The sequence below is a fragment of the Stegodyphus dumicola genome, chromosome 1, assembly GCF_044657685.1.
Source record: "Stegodyphus dumicola isolate Sdum_Otavi_A_Nest chromosome 1, ASM4465768v1".
Lineage (NCBI taxonomy): Eukaryota > Metazoa > Arthropoda > Arachnida > Araneae > Eresidae > Stegodyphus > Stegodyphus dumicola.
Window position 1 is genome coordinate 136,669,585 of NC_140768.1, and position 16,132 is coordinate 136,685,716.

A 16,132-nucleotide genomic window follows, 5' to 3' on the forward strand; every position below is an offset into this window, starting at 1 on the left:
CAAAATATCACAAATATGAATATAGGTTACAAATCTTCAGTTAAGTTTTTAGATCTTTACTTTTTAACCTGGCAACACTTATGCAGTAAATACAAACACGGGAATCCGTACCAAGTACCGCATACCTGAGAGTGTTTTTCTCTATTTAAATACCATAAATAAAATATTATTTCATAAATAAAATATAAAAAAAGAAATAATTTTATTTTATAAGTATTAATGCTACTTATATTTAGTTTATAGTTTTCAGAGATAGTGTGCCAATGTTCCATACAAATGCTCTACATTTTTAGAAAATAAATTGGGCTTTTCTGCCTTTTTGTACTAGAATAAAATGCACATCTTTTATAAGTTTCTTCAAGTTATTAAATGGTTCATTAATACCGAAATCCATTTTGTTTTCGTTCTTGGAGGATTTGTTTGGTTTCCCTTTTTACTGTATTCTTGTAAACAATTCAATCTGACTGTTTTTAGAAACAAATTTCTTTTTAAACCATTTAGTCATTTTGTTTTTAACCAAGCAATTATTCATTTTGGCAGATTTAAGGCTCATCTTCTATTTCAGTATCTGTGGCATTCTCTGTAAAAAATAGTGTCCACTAAAATATTCTTCATCCAAAACTTCTTTACTTTCTTCAATAAAGGACTCATCTTCACCCAAAACAGTTTTTAAAAAGATTTCACAACCTTTGATATCATCCTCATAGCTAAGATACCATGCTGTGCTGAGCAATGAAGTAAAATGAGAAACAAAGTCTAAACAATGCAGGAACTCGTGCAGATATGACATACCCGAAGGAATCATTCTAAGAAAATTGTTTCTAGACACAGTTCACCTTTCCTGTTTTAAAGAATGTACCTTCACTTCAGCTACTAGAAATTTTAGCCCAATATGAACAAAATAACTTGATGTAAACACTGAAACTAAACAGCTTCGGTATCTCATACCCAGTGCAGGTACTTACAAGTTAATTGCTTTTAGTTTGTAACCATTCAAAAAAAAAAAAAAAAAAACACTTAACAATATCAATTTAATGTTGATATATTTGTCTTAATGTTGATATAATGTTGTCTTATGATATAACTAGTTTCAAATGCTGAGTGACATAACTAGAGACTGTTACACTGATTAATATTTCATTTTTGCATAAATTTTGATGCAAATATTGATTAAAAGACAAATTTTTCAAAATTATAACCTAACTTAATGAAATCTAATCCTTTTGGATCCAGATTCATTTTTGAAAAGATGATTTTTTTCAAGACAATGGGAACATTTTTATTAACAAAACAGAATCATAAGGATACGTGATTTCCTAAATGATGACATTTTCAAAAAAACATTCTTAAAAAAAATCGCATTATATATTTTAATCGATAAAATTTAATTTCATTCTTTAAATATTCTACTTTTCAGCAAAAAAAAAAAAAAAAAAAAAAGAGAAATACTGTATTGTGAATGCTTTAGATCTTAAAACATATAATTATGCTCTGAATAAGTTCCAATTTTCTCTCTCTTCCTTCAAGAATAGCTTGAAACCACTTGAGTTCTACTCTCATGTAGAACTTGTACTGAATGACCTTTTTTATTATGGTTTCAAGATTAACATAAAAAGTTTTATAGCTCTAAAAGTTTTCACCCTCCCATTTTATCATTTAGATACTTTTTCCTACAACTATAATTTTATTTACCTTTTAAATATGGCAAATTAAATTATAATTGTAGGGGGAAAATTAAGACTTTGTTTTAATGCAGTGGCTGGACACAGTCCAAGTCAGGAATAAAATTATAAATGTAAAAAAAAGTAATGACTTTTTTAAAACATTGGCTGGAGACTTGCCTGTTCAAGTATTTGTCAAAAATAACCAAACCCATTACCCATTTAAATTATCTCACCACTCAAGAAGCACAACAGGGCATAAGCCAATTTACACCCAAAAGAAGAGGATGTAAGCAATCACATACATCTACACCTTATCCACACAATTTGAACCCAGGCTAAATACTGTGAAAGCAAGCTTTTTACTACCATGCCGAATAGAATGTCTAGTTGTTTTTAATTATTTGACAGATACCGATGCTTTGAATTTGCAGGAGTGTCTGTCAGTAATTTAAAATCAATATCATCATTATCATCCTCTGCTTAAAACCAACATAACTCAAAATTTTCTGTATTATATGTAATCGAATTTATGATGTATTCGCTCTCATTTCAAGTGAAGACAGCAATTTCTACCATTTCAGTTTTAATAATTAATCATATTTCTTTACTGTATGTGCATAGTATTTAAAATTCAGATTCTTAATTTCTCTAAATGTTTTTCTCCATCTTGATGAATCAAGTGTGTTAGAAATACTTTAAAGTTTTTATAACATTTTGAACTAAAGATTGCAAAATGGAAGCAGTACTGGTGGGAAGAATAAATCAGTATTTTCATGTTTGAAACTTGAGGGATAAAAATGAGCAGCAAAATCGTCCAAGAATAGGTAAAAAAAATTTTTTTTTTTTTTTTTTTTTTTTTTTTTTGTTGATTAATTTTCATTTTTTATTTTGATGATTTTTGCTCCCTTAATTGTAAAGAAATGAAAATACATCTGAGTTATTTAATAAAATAACTGATGCCCATCTCTGTAATTTTTAAGACATGTTTCGTGGAAAATTGACGTTCTGGAAGAAACATGTTTCTGATTTCCTAATTTTTTTAATCAATATAATTTTAATCTACAAAAAACATTTACTTTATTAAATGCCATAGTTCTCAGACATTGCTAACTTTTTGCCTAAAATAAAATTTAAAACTTGAGCAATGCTTTTATAATTTTAGCCTTTGAAAATATCTGAAACTACTTTTAACACTTGAATTTCACAAAACGTTTTACCCGAGTTGAATCCAATAATCATACACATACCTTGATATAAAATTATATAACCAACTTAAAACTGCTTTAAAATTTAAGTCCTCTCTAAGCATTTGAAAGGTTAATATAGGTTGTTTGCAAAGCATAAACATTTTTATTGGTATGATGAATGAAAATATGCACAATTATATCAGCTTATAATTTGTTATCTATTCCCAGATTTATTTCTTACTAAATGTTAAACTTTCTTCAGACTTAAATTTTTGCATGAACTAAATATATTCTCTTCCATTTTTTCTAGGGAAAGAAATGCCCACATTACTGAATGTCCTCCATTACAATCAGTAGGTAACAAACTATTTCATGTTTTTTAAGTAATTAATAATTCTTAATTTGTTGCAAGGTTAAAAAAAAAAAGAATTATTTTATATTCAAATATTTTAATTATGAAAACCATACTCACAAAACGGATTTTTTCTTCAAGGGAAAAACACAGATAAATAAGCACAACTGTATAAAAGAAGCACAAACATCTGGAATAGGAAGATAGGAAAGCAAGATAAAGTACATGAATGTAACATGTGATTACTAAAAATCACAGAGATTAAAAACTAAATACCAAATTTTAGCAGACAGCATCTGGAATACATGTAACCCCCAAAGAACATGGATACCTTCTCCCAAATTACCGGGTTTTAAACTAAATGATTCTCGACAAATTCTAGCTGTCCAAACATTGACTCGTTTTAATCAAGGTCACTTCCTCTGCTGTATAGAGAAGAAGGATTTCCCCTTGTAATGGCTTCGTGGTTCAATAAGGCATCATTTAACAAGACGAAACAAACATTTATTAAAAATATGGTTCAAAGCATAATAATAAACTCAGAGCAGTACGTCGCTCCTACAGCACAGTGAAATCTACAACCTTACTCTCCCGAGGCTAATATGCAACTCTCTTAAAATACATTAACCCTTCTTGGAGAAGAGCTACATGTGCCAAACACACACTGTTGATCACGAAACAGTCGCCAGATACTACACCCCCATCGTAAAATTGTTGTTGATACTGTTTACGAATCAATCATCAATCTGGAAACTAAAATCTAGCAACTGTTTGCAATCAATGAGAAAAAGAAAAACAAACTACATATAAATTTAAACATTCTGCACTAATATTCAAATCTCAACTACTACAGACATTTGCAATGCTATACCTACAATTACATATCAATTTACTACAGAAACATATATAAACATAGGTAACCCATTTTTCTTAACTTCACCCCACTGGTTCCAAATATTATTATTATTGTAACACTTTCTCAATTTTTTAACACAAAGAAACCAAGTTGATATTTTTTCTTTTATACACATGTTAAAATATAGCCCAGTATTATTCCAATGATGACAGTAAAAAATTATTTAGCTTCTTACTTATGAAAATTATCAATAAAACATTATCAAAATTTCTCTATTCAGGTTACTTAAATAAATATATAATTCTATTCTTAACATTCTCTTTAATTAATGATGCTGAAACATGATTTATATCCTTGGGAGAAAAATATCTGGTTGATCTTTACATTATGGTAACTTGGCGTTTTTTTGGCGAAAATTTGGCGACCAACTCTCCTACAGCAACCCTCTATTTTTTTTTTCCCGCCGCCATTTTGTCTTCACGAAGTAAAGACATGTTTCTTTTCTTTTTATCTACTGAACACTTCTTCCAACAATCTACTAGCCGAATTACACTTATGCTAGAAATTTTATTTAACAAAACTGCTTAATCATGACAAATATTCACTGCAAAATTGGGAAAAACTGCACAATACCATACTCCTTACGCGTTTTTCAAAATAACACATACACATAAACCATGTACACGCCGACTTATTTTTACTTAAAAAAACATCCCAGAATTGCACAAAAATGGCATTGCGCACACTCTTCACTATATCCATGTACACTGCTTTTTTCTCATAAATTAGAAAAATTTCACGAAAATACATGACAATTTTCTCAATCTTTAAACCCGGTAAAAAGAACATATATGAAATTACCTGATCGCGAAAAAGTATTTACCCTTTCCAAATATGAACATTTCCACATGTAAAATAAATAAAATATCCAAAAACTTTTACCTCTAAATCATCTATTACATTATACACGTCACCAACGAATTCATACCGCAAGCATTACAAATACTTAGTATCAAATATTTAAATTATTTCCATGCACGTTTACTTCAACTTAAACGTATACCAAATTCCTACAAACATAAAATTCACAAAATAACTATCATTTAATTAAAATATAATTAAATTCAAAAACACTACTTAAAATATAAATGAGCACATACATTAAATTAATAAAAATTACCTTACAATCCTAATTACTTTAAACTAAATCATTGCTAATAACAATTTTCCCAATAATACCAAATTCCTTTACTTCCACCTTACATTTAGAACAATGCATAAAAATAATATCCTCAAATAATTAAAAATACTAACTTACCTAATCTTCTTCAGAATCTTGATTACGTGTCCGATAAACTTTTCTTTAGTTACGGCCATGGGATCCAAAAATTCACGAACACTGTTTCACACAACACAGAATAAACCAAATACAAAATTTCCAGATTTTTTCCCGATTTCCCCCCTTTTCCGATTAAAGAACCGTAATTCGTCCATTAATATCACATGACATATCCCATGATCTCTCATTTCCCTCACACAAAATAATGCGTAATCGGAACTGAGTACTGCTCACATTATTACCAAAGTCCCAGGTAGTAACCTTTATCGCCTCCAAAATGTCGCCAAACTACCAGTTACCATATTGTAAAGATCAACCAAATATCTAAATTTACCACTTACCTCGAATATTTGTTATCCAATAATTTTTTTATCTATTTCAAATTACATAAACATCATATTTGCACAAAATTGTAAAATTATTAAAAAAAGAAAAAATCCAAGGTTCGAACATCTTCAATGCTTATACTATAACATAAGCTTCATGCTCTTTAGTCGACAAGCTTTGTTGAGGTTTCGATAATTTCTTGCTCGCGTAACACATGGGAAATTGTTTCTCTCCCCTTTGCTGTGATAAACATGCACCTATTCCAATCTGGGATGCATCAGAATGAATGACAAATGGATCTTGCAATGTTGGGGTGATCAACTCCGTTGACATTGCTAATCGTTCCTTCAGTTGTTGAAATGTTGACTCATGAATTTCTGTCCATTCGAGTATTTTGGTTGTTTATTTTTCGTGAGTTCTGTGACTGGGTAGGCGATTTCTGCCTACCCTGGGATATAATCGCAATAATAATTACATAATCCTAACAGATTTTTAAGATCTCTTTTCATTTTCGGCGTTTCCAGCTTCTTGATTGCGAAAACCTAGGGTGAGAACCTAGTCTTTTCTGGAATTGTTTAGTTAATTTTGAAACAAAGTTACTTCCGTTATCACTAGCTATTGTATTAAGGATTCCTGTTCTCATGAAAATCTCCAAAATCTTTTGCTGTCAAGCTTCTCAGTGGAATGGCTTCTGGCCATCGGGAATGTTGATCTACCAGGCATAACATGTATTTATGTTTCTTAGCAGAAGGAGGTTCAATAGGTCCATAATGTCGATGTTAACTGCTTCAAAATGTAATCCTGGCCTTCTGACTGGTGTGATGGGAATCTTGTCCGATCGCTTTCTGGACTCTTCAACTGACAATCTTTGCACGTTTTACAAAAGGTTTCGACATCTTGTGCTAATCCAGGCCAAAAAAATTAATATTGTATTCACTCTTTTTTTTTCCTTATTCCAAGATGGGCACGGAAAATGGAACTATGTGCTAATTCCAACACTTGTGCTCTTCTACTAAGCGGAAGCACTAACTGAAAAACAGTCTGTCTTAATATTTTTCTTGGTGATGTAACAGATGATCAATAAATAAATAATTTCCTTTCTTTTCTACAGCTAGCTTCCATGCTTCTCTCAGCGAGGGACAGTTAGCTTGCTCTTCGCGTAGGTGTTCAGCAGACGACAAGTCTGTGTTTACGTAAGCACTCGCCTTCTCTCCTTCGTTTTTCTCCCCTAAAAGCATTAGCGGGAGGAGGGGGCTCGATGCTGTCCTTTGACTATGCATTGGTGAATAAACTTTGTTTTGTTTGGCGAATAAAGTTTGTAAGTTTTCGCTTCTGTAATTATTTCTTTCTGCACTTGATTGTTTTGCCACAGGATAAATCAACAGTTTGTGTATTTCTGGTGTTATTAGGCAAGGCACATTTAGCTTATCAGTCACTGCAATTAATGTATCCACAAAATTAAATACATTGCTTTCATGGTCTTTATGGTAAATAGGTCCACAGCAAACTTTTGCTTCAATCGGTTGTCCGAAAGCAGGAAGCAGGTGTTAGCCATATTTTAATTCTTTCTCTCTCGTCTAAATTTGGAATGAGCGATGAATGTACGATCATTATCTGTATTCCAGAGTCTACGATGGCTTCGATTTTCTCAGAGTTAATAAAAACATCTATTTTTACAGTGGTTGAACGATGCATTCTACGAATTCGGATTGTAGATGGGATGAGTCTACTTTAGCTAAAATGGCTTTTTCTTTTGATGTTCTGTTTGAACTTTTTTGAGTTTTGGGATCATCCTTTCCCTTCCTATTTACTGCACTTTTGTTCTTTCTTCTTTTGTTTGGGCAATCTCTTGCGAAGTGTTGATAGTTTTCACAAATATAACATTCTTTTCTTCTCATGTGAAATCCTTCTTGTTTTGAATATTCTCTTCTCATGTGTGGCAGAATATATTTATCTTGTGTACATGTTGTATCCAGGAATCTCGGTGATCGCTTAATTCCATTTCGGACTTCATCGAAAGATTTTCCTTTAGCCGCGAAATAAATATCCCATTCTTTAGCTAATTCTTGCGGCTTCAACCATTTATTTCCTTGGCATATTGCAACGTGTGCAGCTGTTACTTCATCTAAAGCTTGGAATAATTTATCCGAAATAATTAACTCCTTGAGTGTTTCGAAATCATTTACTTCTCTTGACTTGCAGTAATAGTCTCATGTAGCTGTTAGTCTTGAAGCGAACTAGATATGCGTTTCGCCGGAATAACGTTTAGTTCTGAAGTTTTCTAAACAGGTTTGCAGAGTAGCTTGGTATTCCTTCAGAATAAATTTTCACTTTTTTGTAATTTTGCAGATCTTCCTCCTTTATATAAACAAGAACATTTGAAGCTTTTTTCTCCAATTAATTTCAATAATATTTCCGATTTGTATTCTTCAGGAAACTTCTTGTGCTTAAATACTCTTTCGATAGAATCGAAAAATATATTCAATGCTTCTGCTCTTTTCGGTACTGGTATAGTCAGTATTTCTACTCCTTTGATCAGCTTGTCGAGCGAAATTTCGGTTTCTCGTCCTGTGTTTTGGATTGAAGGTGTCGGACTTCTACTTCCTTCATTTTGAGTTGCTCGAATCTTCACTAATTCTATTTCGTGTTCTCTTTCTGTTTTTAATCTTTCTTCTTCCATCTGCATTCTTTCCATTTCTTCTTTTCTTTTTCTATTCTCCACTGCAGTAATCAGAATTTCTTTCACGAAATCAGCATCTTCGATGTATTCCTTGCTATTCTGGAGTTTGTGTTTCAGTTCTACCAGTTTCAAATCCGAGGATGCTTCTTAGCCAATTTCCAATAGAACTGTTACTAAATCCTCTTTCTTTGCATTTTTGAACATTTTCTCTTATTTTCCTTTAGAATCAAGCTTTTTAAACTCACAATTAAATAATTCTCACGTTTTTACTCCCTTTTGCGAACTTCTTTCGTGAGTTAGGCTTAACTTTACACCACTTCCATTTTCAAAGCTCTAAGCTTCTAACCTCTCTGGTTCTCGAAAGAGAGCGTGTTGTAATGGCTTCCTGGTTCAATAAAGCACCATTCAACAAGACAAAACAAACATTTATTAAAAATATGGTTCAAAGCATAATAGTAAACTCAGAGCAGTATATTGCTCCTATAGCACAGCGAAATCTACAACCTTACTCTTCCGAGGCTAACATGCAACTCTCTTAAAATACATTAACCCTTCTTGGAGAAGAGCTACATGCACCAAGCACGCTCTGTTGATCACCAAACAGTCGTCAGATACTACACCCCTCTAGCAATAAAAAGTCGTTATTGACGAATTGAGAAGAGAAAAGTTTCAGTTGTTGAACAGACAGAGAACTTTAATGAGGCTACTAAAAAGGAATGAAGAAAAAATAAAAGAGTATGCATCAATAGTAACTTTAGGTGTTACACGAAGTTTTTGTTCAACAAATGTAAATATCATGAATACTGAGAAAGTACATTCAATTTGTATTGATGATTGTGCAAATAAAAGAGTGCCTTTTTTCAACAAATGTAAATATCATGAATACTAAGAAAGCTTATTCAATATGGATTGATGATTGTGCAAATAAAAGAGTGAGTGGGAACATTATCAAACAAAAAGCACTTAAGATATATAAGTATTTACAAGAACGTCAGCAAACTACCATAGAACAACAATCGCAATCATTTTGTGCTAGTAAAGGCTGGATGGAAAGGTTTAAAGCAAGGCATTCTCTAATCAGGTTCCAAGGAGAAAGTGTTTTTGCAGATGTAGAGACTGCTGATCAATTTACAACAGAATTGCAGAAAACTTTTATGCAGCAGACCAAATTTTTAATGACAATGAGACTGGTTTAGACTAGAAAAATCCGCCATTTTGTACATATATTTAAAAAAAATCAGAACTCTATGCCTGGAACAAAAATGCCTAAGAAAAGGATCACTCTTCTCCTATGCAGTAATGCATCAGGTTAGGTTAGGTTATTTAATTACGGCAAAAGCCTCGAGGGCTATCTGCCTAAGGGGAGGGATGCCTTCGTAGAGGACTTTCTAAGGAAAACTGGCCCGTATACACGTTACACATGGGGAAAACCACAAAAACACCCATGCAGCCAGCCCGTTCGCAGGATTTGTGCCTCGGACCGAACTACCAGTGTTCAGCGACTTTACCACTCGGCCGCTGGTGGGCTAATGCATAAGGAGACTGTTGTATGAAACCATTATTTATAACTAATGAATCCTCGCTCATTGAAAAAAGTAGTTAAAGAGCCGCTACCAGTTTATTGGCAAGCCAACAATAGAGCTTGGATGACTTCATCTATGTTTGCAGATTGGTTTTGCAACACTTTAACATAGAAAGATATTTAAAAAAGAAAAATTTAAGCTTCAAAGTATTACTATTACTAGACAATGATTCTGGACATCCAAAGGAGTTAGAACATCCAAATATAAAGATAATATTTCTTTACCAAATACTACATCACTAATCTAGCTACTGGATCAAGGTGTAATTATCAACATTTAAGGCATATTACATACAAATGTCTTTTCATTGTATTTTGGATAATTTAGAAGCTGCAGAAAATAAGACACTTATGCAAGTTTGGAAAGAATTTTCAATCTTAAATTGCATTAAATACTGTATCTTCACCTAGAAGTGATCTTGATGCTTTGACAGTGAAAGCAGGTTGGAAAGCTCTTTTACCAGATATGGTTTATGAAGACTCAAATATTTCATGTAAGCACACCAAATACAATCAGATAGGTAATGTTGCATGTTTGCTGCGTGGTACAGGGTTTGAAGATGCGTCTGCTGAAGATGTTGAACTATATTCAGCAAAATCATTGGATAAAGAAGATCTTGCAAGGCTTCTAGAAGAATCCAATATAAATTCAGTGACTAAAGAGGATAAAGAAAATTATGAAAATGTATCTAACCCAAATTTTTCTGTTCATGATATACATTACGCATTACATTTGGCAAACAAATTGGAGATGTTCTTAACAAAAAGGGTTCCTTGCAAGGTACACAAAACAACACATGCAGCACAACTCAAGTATTAAGCAACATAAAAATTATTTACAGAAATTGCAACACAGAAATGAACCGTCATATAGCACCGCTAGATGTTCAGATGAAGACAAAGTGAACATTGTGGATATTTGGCCTCCTACAGGAAAATATACTAGAATCACAATGTTCCTATACGACTCCAGTGATGAGGATTAGATGATGTGGTATTGTAAACTTGGTACAATTCCATTTTGGGGACCGTAAAAAAATTGCAACGAAAATGCATGTGGAAAAACGCCAAATCTAGCAAACTCGCCCCATTAAACAGCATGCCAAATCTGATTTCAAATTGAGTACGTTTAGATAATTCTATATTTGCAAATCACCATTGAAATACTAGTTTAATTTTTTAATTCTCTTTTTGATAACACTATGGATTTTATAATTTCGGAATTGCCCAATGGCAAAAAGTCTGAAATAGAATTTTTTGAAAAAAAAAAAGGCATCATTCATGATAGAAAACTATGTTTGAACTAACTCCGTAGTGAAATGGTGGTGCAGGAAAAAAACCTGTAATGAGAAGAAAGAATTAAGAAGTCAAAATTGGTTTGAAGGACCAAAAATAACCTTCCTTACAGTTGTTAGGTTCATCTGTTTTCGGTGTCAGGAAATGACATCTGTTGAATTTTGTGAATTCCAGCTCAAGATGAACCACAATACAGTTGTAGACTGGAACAGTTACATACGTGAAATGTGTGCCGCAGCTTTGATTGCTCAGCCTAAGTTGAAAATCGGCGGATGTGGCAAAATTATTGAAGTAGACGAAAGCCTTTTCAGCCAAAAGAAAGAATAATGTTGAACATGTTCTTCTGTCACAATGGGTTTTCCACGCATTATGCAGAGAATCAAATGAATGTTTCTTAGTCGCTGTTCCAGATTGATTGGTGAAAACCTTATTGAACATCATAAAGGAAAATATCGCAGAAGAAAGCTTTATTTATACTGAGTGCTGGAAATCATACAAGTCAGATGAACTGCAAGATGACGGTTTTGAACACTTTACTGTCAACTACAACTACAATTTTGTGGACCCGGAAAGTGGGTGTTATACACGAACGGTAGAGCGGCTGTGGAGCAGTGCTAAATGGCTTAATAAAGGCCATCTAGGCACTGCTCGACAGCATTTCGATTATTACTTCTCCAAGTTTATGTACAGACATTTGCACAAAGAAACTTAAATTTTTTCTGCTATGTTGGAAGACATAAAAAATTTTATGCCACCCGTTTAATTTCAAATATGTTTAGCCTTTTTTTTTTTTTTTTCATAAATTAAGTAATAAAAAATTGTATTATATGAAATTAATCTTTCATCTAAATTAAAATAATAATCTGAAATAGGTATTTACTATTATGCTTCCATTAAGTTATATTAGCCTTTTTTTATATAAATTATAATAATAAAAAATTGTATGATGTGAAATTAACCTTTCATCTAAATTAAAACAATAATCTTAGCTATTTAGTATTATGCTTCCTTTCTTGCATTAGGGTTGCCGTAATTATTTTTGGCAGCCTTGGGATAAATAATAGTTTGGCGAATTTTTACGGTCCTCAAAACGGAATTGTATCATAAAGTTAATTCAAAAAAGTGATGTATTGCAATTTTTTTTTGTTTTATTTTTCTTTTATTTTGATACTAAAAATTTAAGACAACACAGTTTTTCAAAACTAATTAAAAATTAATTTTAATAATGCAATATAGGATTCTTAAAAATGTTTACCAATATGAATTCCAAAAAAAATTTAAATTTTCGGTTTTATATGTAACAAAAAAAATTAAAGCTTAACTTTTTTCTTATTTTCACACTTGAAATGGAATCCCCCCCTCTCTCTCTTTCTTTTTCCCCCCAGTTTTAAACAATACAGAATAAATTTAATCATGTTCTTTGGTAGTTAACTGTACCATTGTGTCACTTCTAGGCTCAATATACCACAATGCCAGAGCTTAGCTGCCTGTCTAAATGAGTTTAAAAAAGTGTGAAAAATTTAGTGACATATTTATACATATTAATTCATAATACAGAATTTTAACAATTATTTAATTTACAAATAATACTAAATAAAACTGCTTTATATTTATCTTATTGAGCTAAAGCCAAAATGAGAGCAAAATTAATTCTTTTTAATTTATTAGTGTTCATTATAGGAAAATTATAAATATTCAATAATTTTATCTATCTTTAAGAAACTTCTCCTTTGGACTACTTGCTTGCATGCTTTTAATGATAATGAACACTAATATATTAAAAAGAATTCATGGCATCATCAGTTACTTATTAGTTACAGTTACAGTACTATTGATAATAAAATCTGGAAGCTAACTTCAGTTGCAAAATAATAACATGATTTATGACACTGAAAAAATTGGACCAAGTTCTAGCAAAAGTGCAGTAGCATAAAGTTCTATATTTATTAAATTTAACCTACTTTTTTGTCATATTTTTGTATTAATTTATTATTAAATTGCAAAATTACCATTCATACATATAATTTTAATGCATAAATATTTTTTAGTTTTTCTTACACTCTCCAAATGCAGCTTGCTGTCAATCCAATACTGTTTTTGAACTGACAGAAAAGTTGTGTATCAACTCTTATTCAATATATAAGTTCCAAGCAAATCACAGCTTACTATCAATGAGCTGTGGCTAATTTTTGGAATATGGTAACAGGTAGTTTGGCGACATTTTGGTAAGGCAATAAAGGTTACTAGCTAGGACTTTAGCAGCGTACATGGATAAAGACAAGAGTGAGCGCAATGCCATTTTTGTGCAATTCTGGAATGCTTTTTTAAGTGAAAATAGGTCAACATGTACATGGATGATACCGTGTATGTGCAATTCTTAAAAATGCGGCAAGCAGTGGGCACTTTCTCCCAATTTCGCACCTAATCTTCGTCATGATTAAGCCCTTTTGTTCCATAAAAGTTCTAGCATAAGCGTAATTCGGCTAGCAGATTGTTGGAAAAAACTGTTGAGTAAAAAAAAAAAAACATGCCTTTACTTCGTGAAAACAAAATGGCGTCCAAACAAAAACTAGCAGATTGCTAGTGCTGTAGGATGGTTGGTCGCCAAATTTTCTCCAAGTTACCATAATCCAAAGATTAACCTGAGCTGTTTTCGAAGGTAATGCTAATAGTCTCTGAGAAGATTAAAAGAATCTGTTCATAATCTCAGAAGAAATCAGGATCTCACGTCTCATATTTAAAACCACAAAAGAAATTAAAATATGAAAAAAGCTTGAAAATTCTAGATCAATAAATTTAATAACTGCAAAACTTACATATTCATACTTAGGAAAATTATTATGGCATGCTTGTATACTAAAAGAAGCAGATATGTTTTTTTTTTTTTTTTTTTTTTTTCCTTCTCAAGCAAGAGTATTTAAGCCACAAGATGCGATATCTCCAAAATTATTTGAAATATAGAATTGGCAAAGCAACAACATTTTGGTAAATATACAATTAACAAAACAGCAACATTTTGGCATAGATTTAGTCAAGAACTCAATTAGTTTTAAAGGCAAATAGGCGCAGGTCCCTCTTCACCAATAGCAATGAATCTACAAGACAGTCAAGAACTCAATCAATTTCATGCCCTCAAAATCAATTGAGTTCTTGACTAAATCTACGCGAAACACAAGGTTGTTGATCAAACGCCATCTATTGGCATGCCTCCTTGCGCATGGTACTACCGAAGGGTATAAAAAGCCGTTACAGAGGTTGCTTTCCCTTTCTAGTAATTTTGTTCTCCTGATGAGGAGGGACCTGCAGCTGCCCTCGAAATCGATTGAGTATTTTAATAAATGTACGCGAAATACAAGGTTGTTATTGCGATTTTGATTGTCACATTCTCTTCTATTCTACAAGGTTGTTGCTTTGCTAATTTTATGTTTCTCTTTGATATGTTTCTCTTCTGTGTTTATTATTATTATTATTATTAGAAATATTTAACAATAAGCAGCACAAAAACCAACAATTAGGATTTATTAACATAATTTCATAATAATACAGTCCACTTTCTAGTTATTAGTTCTGCTTAGTACACATTAGTTTCAGATATTATGTGAGCATACCTTTGAATAAAAGTAGCTTGTTTCCATCAAAGTGCACCTACCAACACATTTATTCTTCATATGAATCACACTCTTTTCCTATGAATAAGCAAATGCCTTTAAAACCATGCAATTATTTATGACTAAAAGCTTAATATTAAAAAAAAAAAGAAAAAAGAAAAAAGAAAAAAGAAAAAAAAAGAAAGAAAGAAAGAGAGAAAAAGAAAAAAAAAAAAAAAGAAACAAACAAAAAGAAAAAAAAGAAAAAAAAAAGAAAATCTGAAATGTTTCAGATTTTAAATTACGTCCAAACGAGCATTTTTTTAACATTTTGTATGCTACATTTATTTATAACATTCTTTGCTCTTAAACCATAAAATTCAGTTCAGCAATATTGCAAAATAGTTTCAAAACGAGCATATCTTTACAATTTCTAATACAGAGTCTCATGCGCTGGAGATAAAAAAGTTTTTTATGTACAATGTTGCCATTGCTCGCTTTGAAATCCTTGAGTTTGTTAATCAAAAATTCTTCAAAGTTTTACAAAATAGGAAATTGATAATAAAATAAATTTCAAATTTCAAATTTGGTCTTCCACATGCCCATATTCATAGAAGGATTCTGTCATTCAGAATTTGATGGCTCTATGTAACGTTGTTTTATCACAATGCGAGAAATAAACATACATTTGTGCAGATTTTTCATTATTTAATTTCCTTACATTTAACACAGGGTGATAATACTTTCTGGCAACAGTCTGAAAAGTGATTCGCCGTTTTTAGTGAATCAACGCAAAATCGCAAAACAAAAACAATAGTCCTTCAGAGACAAAGCCCCTTTGAACTAGAACCTCTTAAAATTTTTTTAATGTTTTCCAAAAAAATAATTTCAAAGAACATACACTACAGGAGTATTAAATAAATAAATGTGTGCAGAATGCAGTTTTAATTAAAACACTTTTAATTGTATACATTCATACATATAATTACATGCATTCATGTTCGCTTAACTGCATGTTCAGTACACTGCATTAAGCACTTTCCTGTTTTATTATTTTGGTAATTTTTTACTATCCACACAAACCACCGAAAAGCTACAAAAAAGTATTTATGAGAAAATGCACTACGTTACCAAGAAGTATTTACAGTCAAAAGTCGTTAATTCGGACACCCATAATCTGGACCTCAAAGCTACAAACTTTCTGCGCATGCGTCGCGTTGATGCATATGCACGTTTAATGTATAACGGACGGTATAAGCTAA

The 16,132-nt window shown here is 31.7% G+C and overlaps 1 protein-coding gene across 6 annotated transcripts in view; it reads right to left on the reverse strand.

The window, feature by feature from the left end:
- The window catches only part of LOC118201403 (sperm-specific sodium:proton exchanger-like), a 251,684-nt gene that overhangs the window by 227,710 nt on the left and 7,842 nt on the right, over positions 1 to 16,132 (reverse strand). For all 6 annotated transcript variants that reach the window (XR_015042259.1, XR_015042261.1, XM_085821147.1 and 3 more), the window contains exons 2-3: positions 14,892 to 14,969; positions 3,324 to 3,393 (exon numbers count right to left, since the gene is read on the reverse strand). The gene's annotated coding sequence lies outside the window, so the exon portion shown is untranslated. The remainder of the gene's footprint in view (positions 1 to 3,323; positions 3,394 to 14,891; positions 14,970 to 16,132) is intronic.